Source organism: Lampris incognitus, chromosome 11, assembly GCF_029633865.1.
Source record: "Lampris incognitus isolate fLamInc1 chromosome 11, fLamInc1.hap2, whole genome shotgun sequence".
NCBI classification, from domain to species: Eukaryota; Metazoa; Chordata; class Actinopteri; order Lampriformes; family Lampridae; genus Lampris; species Lampris incognitus.
The window spans coordinates 34,057,153-34,065,373 of record NC_079221.1 but is presented as its reverse complement, the minus strand read 5'-3'; positions in this window follow the sequence as shown (position 1 = coordinate 34,065,373).

Below are 8,221 nucleotides of genomic sequence, written 5' to 3'. Positions count from 1 at the left end.
CTGACCTACTAAAAGGGGACTGAGTTCAGATTGAAAAATGAAGGTGAGAAAGAGGAGATAAATGTAAAGAGCAAAAACAGGCAGCAATGACAAAAGTTGTGAGAAAGAGGAGATAAATGTAAAGAGCAAAAACAGGCAGCAATGACAAAAGTTAATTGAAGGAAAGAGAAAGGACAGACAGAGGAATTATGAGAGAAAGTCAAAGGGTAATGAGACACACAATGAGACTGAAATAGATTTAAGAGTGATTAGCTTACTATCAATTTTTTATCAATAACGACATTAAAAACCATAACACTCTTTGCTGGTCTTGGCATTTTTCATAAATCATCATGCAGTAGGCATTATAACCTTAAATGATAGCAAACACCCTATCAAAGTATTATGTACATATGGGTTCACAGATTTCTGAATGAATATAATTTCATGGTATATGATAATACATCATTATGTTTAATGTCACAACGTGTAGATTGATACACTATTATGCCTGGGTAGGTGTTGGCCCCCAAATAGGGAGGTAAAGTTTATTAAAGATTAATGTGTTTACTGTTTCATTTAAAAGTCATTCTTATTAAGGAATTTTCTGCCTTTGATCAAATTTCAAGAATTTTCGTTTCTCTCTGATAGAGTGAAATGCATAGAACCCAAGCATGAAATTCAAATGCAACAGATCCCAGATTTTTTTGTTTTTTTATTATAACTTGGTGGCACAATAAAGTGTGCAAATAGTTAGCTGTGTGAGTACTTTTTTTTTTAAGTGCTATGAAGGATGGATACTTTCCAATGAATTCAAGAGTTGGTGTCTGCACTTTGTATTGACAATACCTTTTTTTTACAATTCAGTCAAAGGTAGTATATCCAATTCATGAGGGGTGTGAGTGGTTTTGGTCTGATGAGCCGGGGTGGCCGGGGTTAATCTACATGAATGTATGCTCTGTGCGTGCAGCCAGATGGGCCGTCTAGCCATTCATGGGGCCCCTCTGCCTACTGGGTGGGCAATCCCAGTGGTGTGTTGGTCACAGGGCCCGACTCTGGGCTGGCAGTCTGTGCTTGCCTTCTGCAGCTCAGATCCCATGCCCACAGGTGCACCCTATACCTGTGCCTAGGGGTTGGCAGTGGGGGTACACCTCAGGGGTGCAGGCCCAGCTTGTGCCTTTGGGGAATGGTTTGTATTCTTCTGGGATTGCTGTGCTTTGGGCTCCAGCTGTTCTCTTGATCGTGGGGTGTCTGCACGACCTTGGGGCCCTTGGGTGGCTGTAGAGCCTGTCTGCTGTCCGGAGACACTACGATAAGTCACGGATCTCGGACAGCAGAACTTATTGAGATTAAACCTGTGCACTCACAAGTGGACACTTGACATACACATACACACTGCTAACATCTGCCTCAGACACTCTCTGGAAAACTCTTGGGATTACATCCTACTTCTTAGTTTTTTCTCCCCATTTTTCTGTCTTCATCCTTTATCGCCATAACTGCTATCCTAAACTGATATTGATAAGGTCGATATGTTCTGTCGAACACATGTCAGCATCTGTTTCTATGTCTTATCAGATACATGTTGCCATTTTTAGTTTCTGAGTGCCCCTGTTTCACTTGTGGGGATTGTCCCCCTCTTGGAGAAGCTGATCAAACATGCTGAAAATGCCAAAACCCTGTGCTGTTGTCATCCCACAGATCATCCAAAGGACGGAGTTATTGTAATCGGTTTTTGATAATCAGTAAAGGTTGCCTTTGCAGGTAGAGAACCTGAACTCCACTTGCAGATTGACTCTGTGTAGGATACATTGGTTAAAACAAAAAAAACAAAAAAACATACGGCAAAACAAGCCTCTCTTTTTGTGGCACAACCTTACTGTCAACATTTGTCCTGTTTATTTTTTGTAGACACAGTGAGTTGGGTAATTTGGGTTTTCTTTAGACTTTTTTTTAAGGGTTTTACAGCTGTTGATCAGGTCCTGGATTCAAGTCCAAAACAGCTGCTGAACAAATTAGCTGAAGCATGTATTTTAGAAAATTGTCTTAATATTAGTATAAGTATTAGCATTTCTACATTATTAGTAGTATATTTATAGTATGGAATATTAGTGTTATACTCTAGTTTAAAAGTAAGGTAGTAGTAATGTATTTGTATGAAAATTTACATATATTCATAACACAGGTATAATTTATTTGTTTAATATATTTGTACAATTTATTAGTACATTCTGTCAATCTGCCTTGAACTGGCTGCTACGTTCCCCTTGGAAAAATAAAGTGATTCTATTCTGTTCTGTTACAGCACGCCCTCTTATCATTAATTCATTTTAAGGCACAATTCACCAAAAAATTAGATACTAGTACTTGTTCTTTAAACACTAGCTGCTATCGAAAAGTCACTAGTTGCTAAAAACTAGACTAGTTCTATTAGAATAAGCACTACTTACTAATTTGATTATGACTAGTCACGTTTCTATTTTACTGATAACAATTCAATTAATACTTCTTCTATTTTAGTGACTGGTATCTAATTTAAAGGTACTAGTCGCTATTATATTCTTATTAGGAAAATAACAAACTGCTTATCAATTGAACCTTATGAGGCATCACATATTAGATATCAACTTTTCATTATCCATTATCTACTAGTCACTGTTTAAATAGCACTAGTTGTTAATCCAATTCCAATAGTCATTATAAATTAGTTACTAGTAAATATTAATCAGTGACTTGTTGCTATTTTTATTTCACTTGTCACATACTTGCTGCTTTTCAGAATGACAAGTAGCTTTTTAATGCAATCTAGTTTCTATTCCGAATAAAGATATCAATTTGTATGTTTTGCTTGACATATTTTAACACTAGTTAATTAATAAGACTAGTCATAACTAATTAATTAATCAATTAAGTTTCCTTTATTAATCCCCTTGGGGAAATTCATTTACTGCAAATTAACCCATCCTAGCTGTGATCTGTGTAGCTAGGAGCAGTGGGCTGCCGCCTTCATGCTGTGCCCGGGGACCAACTCCAGTTCTTTTCCCATTGCCTTGGTCAGGGGCACAGACAGGAGTATAAATCCTAACATACATGTTTTTTTTAATGGTGAGGGAAACTGGAGCACCCTGAGAAAACCCACCACAGACACGGGGAGAACAAAACTCCCCACAGAGGACAACCTGGGATGACCCCCAAGGTTGGGCAACCCCGGGGTTCGAAGGACCTTCATGCTATGTGGCGACAGCGCTAAATACTGCCACCCAAAACTAGATGTTGATATTAAATTTCAGATTTGACTACTCAAAATGAAAAAGTTGACAGTGTCTACTTGAAAAACAGCTAGTCACTTTTGAAAAACGATTACTACAATTATCATTATTATTATTAAATAATAATAATAATAATTCATTATTATAATAATGACTACTATAATTATTATTCAAACCCAACCAATAAAAGTAGCACATAATTACTGGGTAGCAACTAGCTTGAATAAATAGTTACAAGTGACTAATGTATATTTAAAAGTAGAATTGTTTTGGAGATAATTAAAAATGTATTTTTAGGTCTAGTACCTATTTTTTAGCATCTGGTTTACAATAGTGACAAGTGACAACTTAATTTTTAGTGACTAGTGCCTAATCACCTCAGCCATGTTTTTCATGGTGGGTTGAATTTGTTACGCCCCGGAAAAAGGGGGTGAAATAATCACTAAAGTGATAAGACGGTATTTCCTTGATGAGTATTTTACTGGAATCAATTCTTCACAAATGTGTAACAATTTAAACAATAACATAGCTACAGGTAAGTAGAGAAGTAAGACAGTACACACCGTATTTTACCAAAAACAGTTGAAGCTCAGTAACTCTCATAAAATTCACCAAAACTTACTAAAGTGCATCAAACATGTTACACGAATAACAGTGCAAAATATATTACAACATGTGAATCCACAGTATTAGCACAAAATGGCTTCTGCACTCGGCAAAACAACAGGTTGCTTTGTTACAGGGTGGGAGCGCTTTCTCTCACACACACACATAGACACTTAACTAAGCTCGACAAAATTCGGTTCTAATTTGCTCAAAATATCACAATAACAATCTCTGAACACTTTGAACATGTTAGCAAGTTACTAAAGTCACATTAACTTTATAATTCACAACATACCTGAAAAAGGGGTGAAATAATCACTAAAGTGATAAGATGGTGTTTCCTCGCGGATTGGGCTTTACAGCCATAAAAAGACTCACAAGTGACAGGATTGTCATCATCGGACACGACGGACAACCTTAAGCAAGCAAGCACTTTATTGGAATGAGGAAATTACTGCAAATTCCCCTTGGTAGTGGGTGAAGACGGAAGCAATTAATCTCAGACTACCAGATCAAGACCACTCTGTAGATCACAATTAATCACCATTACCGCTAAAATTTCACAACACAACAAAGAAAACAATGAACATGAACCTACTGTATTGCTAATTTGCAACAGACTGTGAATGCACCATTCATCCTTCCAACCTGTCACACACTCCCCTACAAAATAAACGTCGCCCTGACATTATTATTATTATTTTATCTTTCACAATCTCTAGTGAACTTGACTCTGACGATATTCTTCTGCGAGTTGGGACTCAAACAAAGGTCAAGGGTCACAATCCATGTCTGGTGACTAGCCACTGCATAAACAGTCTATAAGCAGTCTTTTGACAGTTCATTAGTCCTTCATGGCAATGATCTGTATAAACAGTCTGCAGATTGTCCATGAATGTCTATAGGAACAGTCCATAAATTGTCAAGCAGTCCTTGAATTGTCCAGGGCACTAGTCAAAGTCAACAGTCCATGAATTTGTCTATGGCAACGATCTGTATTAACAGTCTCTGAATTGTTCGGGGATTTAGTCATTCATGTCAAGTCTGTTGGCTCACGTTTGCTGGAGTCCATACATGAAGGGGGGTTGGAACTAGTATGGCTATAAGTGCAGCAGCATGGGACCAGTCCTGGCGCAGGGTAGACAGGTAACAACTGAGGTGCTGGTTGGACACTGTAGCAGAAAGGGATGCCAAGTTGATTGTAGGTCGTACATCTCGGTGGGTGTCTCTCTCTTTGTGGTTGCTGGTAGGGCGGATTCTCGGGTTCAGCAGCAGTACTTGAGGGATAGGCATGTGGTGAGTGCTCATCAGACAAATTCCCAGCAGGTAAGTCTATTTCATCGCCTTGCAGGTCTTCAGCATGCACATTGAACTCCTCCAGCTGATCTCCTTCAAGAAGCTGTGCTGGTGGTGCAACCAGAGTTGGCATTTCAACTCTCTCCTCCGCTGGTGGGTGTCTGTGTTCAAGCTCCATATCTGATTCACCTGATGTCTCATTTCTTTCTGTTGACACTGTGGGGGCCTGGAGTGGCTCATAATGAAGTTCATACTCGTCCCCGCTGTCCTCATCAGGCTCCTGAGTTTGAGATGCAGGCTGGTGTCTCTCTTTCCGTTTCCGTTTGTCATTTCAGCCAACTCTGGTTGTGTCTCAAAAGGTAAGTGATCACTGGGCATTAGTAAGTTTCTGTGCAGAACTCTGGAGCATCCCTTACCCTTTTCAGGTCTCACTTCATAAATTGGCAGTTCAGACACCATTTGTCTCACTACTGTGTGCACTGTATCCTACCGATAGTTCCGGAGTTTACCTGGTCTTCCTGTGGGTGTCAAGTTTTTAATCAAGACACACTCACCAGGCTGTAACACTGGATACCTTAATTTTGTGTCATAGTATCTTTTACTCCTTTCAGCAGCCTTTCGAGCACTTTGGTTGGCAATGGCACACACTTCCTCTATACATTGTTTCCATTTCTCCACATTATCTCACTGGTCACTGGAACCGGACTCCATGTGTAGCCCAAAAAGCATATCGACCAGAAGCCTGGGTGATCTGTCATACAGGAGATAGAATGGCGAGTAGCCTGTCACTTTGCAACGTGTACAGTTGTAGGCATACACCAGCTTATTCAGGGACTCCTTCCAGTTTGATTTCTGGGTCTGTCAGTGTCTTAAGCATCTGCAGCAACTTTCTATTCATACATTCCACTTGACCGTTCTCCATCGGGTGACAAGGGCATTGTTCTGGACCCGGCCACTCCGCTGAGTTTATGTAACTGACTGAACAACTGATTCTCAAATTCTCCCCCTCGGTCATGGTGGATGCGAGAAGGAAAGACAAACCTCAGGGAAAAGTCATTGAAGATGAGGTTTGCAGCAGTTTTTCCAGACTTCATTGTGCTGGCGTATGCTTGAATAAAATGCGTGAAATGATCAACAACAACAAGGACTCATATCCGCCTTTGCATTGGTCAAGATTGAGAAAATCAATGCGTACCAATTCAAATGGTTGCGCTGTCACAATATTTGTCAAGGAGGCTCTTGTGTCATGTCAGGGCTTTTTTTGTTTGAGACAAGGGCAGACTTTAGTGATGTAGTGCTCTATGTCTGATTGCATATATGGCCAGAAGAAGCGGTCACTTACTAGAGATACTGTGCGATCAGTGCCTTGGTGTCCCACGTTATTATGTAGCTCTTCCAACACCTTTCCTTTGTATTGGTCTGGCAAGACTAGTTGCTTACGGGCAGTGGTAGTTCTGTACAGAATGCCATCATCATCTGTTGTCAACTTGCCCCACTCTCTAAAGAGGCATTTTGTTTTTGGACTGAATGCTCTCAGCTTCCTAAGTGGTGGCTTGGAACCTGACAGTTTACATTCTAACACAGGGCAGATGACTGGATCAGATTTTTGTGTTTCTTTTGGTATGGGGCTGATTTACACAGTGACTGGTTCACTTTCAGCTGAGGCTGACATGGATAGCTATGAATGACCATGTTGCAGGGGACTTTTTCTGTACCTCAACAGCTTGTATGGCAGCAGCAATGGTGTTAGGCTCCTCAGATCATTCTCTCATTAGTGACTCTACATCCAGAGGAATTCTCGACAAAGCATCGGTGTCACTGTTCTCCCTCCGAGGTCTGTACTTAATCATAAAGTGTAAATCAGCAAACTCGGCAAACCACCTGGAAGTGATCGCGTTCAATTTTGCAATTGATAGAATGTAAGTGAGTGGGTTGTTATCACTGTACACAGTAAAAGTTGCAGCATAGTACAGATAATCATGGAACTTGTCAGTGATTGCCCATTTTAAAGCCAGGAATTCTAGCCTGCCTGCATGGAGATGATTGTTCTTTTCAGCTGACGTTAATGTGTGAGAGCCATAAGCAATGACTCTAAGCTTGCTATCTTGTTTTTGGTACAGTAGCGCTCCCCAAGCCTTGGTGTGAAGCATCAGTGTGTACAATGAATGGCTGAGTGAAGTCAGGGAAGCCTAACACTGGTGGGTAGAGCTAACAGTCAATCAGATGTTCAAGTACCTGTTGGTGCTGGTCTGTCCAAATGATCGGCTTGTTTGAGGACACCACATGGCATTTGCTCACTTTCTTTAACTGTGTTTTTGGTTTCCTGTTATTGTCAGGAGCGCCACTCGAGTCAGCTTTCGTGAGCTCATATAGACAATCGGCTTTTCGTGAAAAGTCTCTGATGTACTGCCTATAGTAGGTGAGTAGACCGATCATTTTTGAGTTGGCCCACAGTCTGAGGTCTGATGTCTTTTAGTGCTCTAACAGCTTTGAAGTCGGATGGATCAACTCTATTGCCTGCTGCAGAGACTATTTTGCCCAGATAGCAGACCTCTGTCTTAAATAGATCACACTTGGCTTGAGTTTGATGCCGTATTCTTTGAGGCATTGTAGCACTTTCTGTAAATCTTTCACATGGTTCTTGAAGGTTCGAGTGAAGACCAGTGTGTCATCCAGATAAGGAATGCAGATGTTATCCCGAAGCCCTTCCAAGCATTCCTCCATACAATGTTGGAAGGCCACAGGGGCGTTTATGAGGTCAAATGGGATGCGAATCCACTCATAAAGCCCCCATGGCGTAACAAAAGCTGTCAGTGGTCTGCTTTCTTCTGACATGAATCACCTGGTGATATATGAGACTTTCCTTCAACATCAGCACTTTGATCACCTGATATGTTAAGAAAACCACAAACTCTGAGCAAATTGTCTCTGGTCAGGGTATGTAACTCTACTATTACCTCTTCCTGTAGCTCTTCTAGGACTGTCGTCATGTTGACAGGACAGTAGGAACCTTTACTGTGCAGGAGTTGACTCTAACCTGAATGGCCTTCAATTTACCCAATGATCTCTGG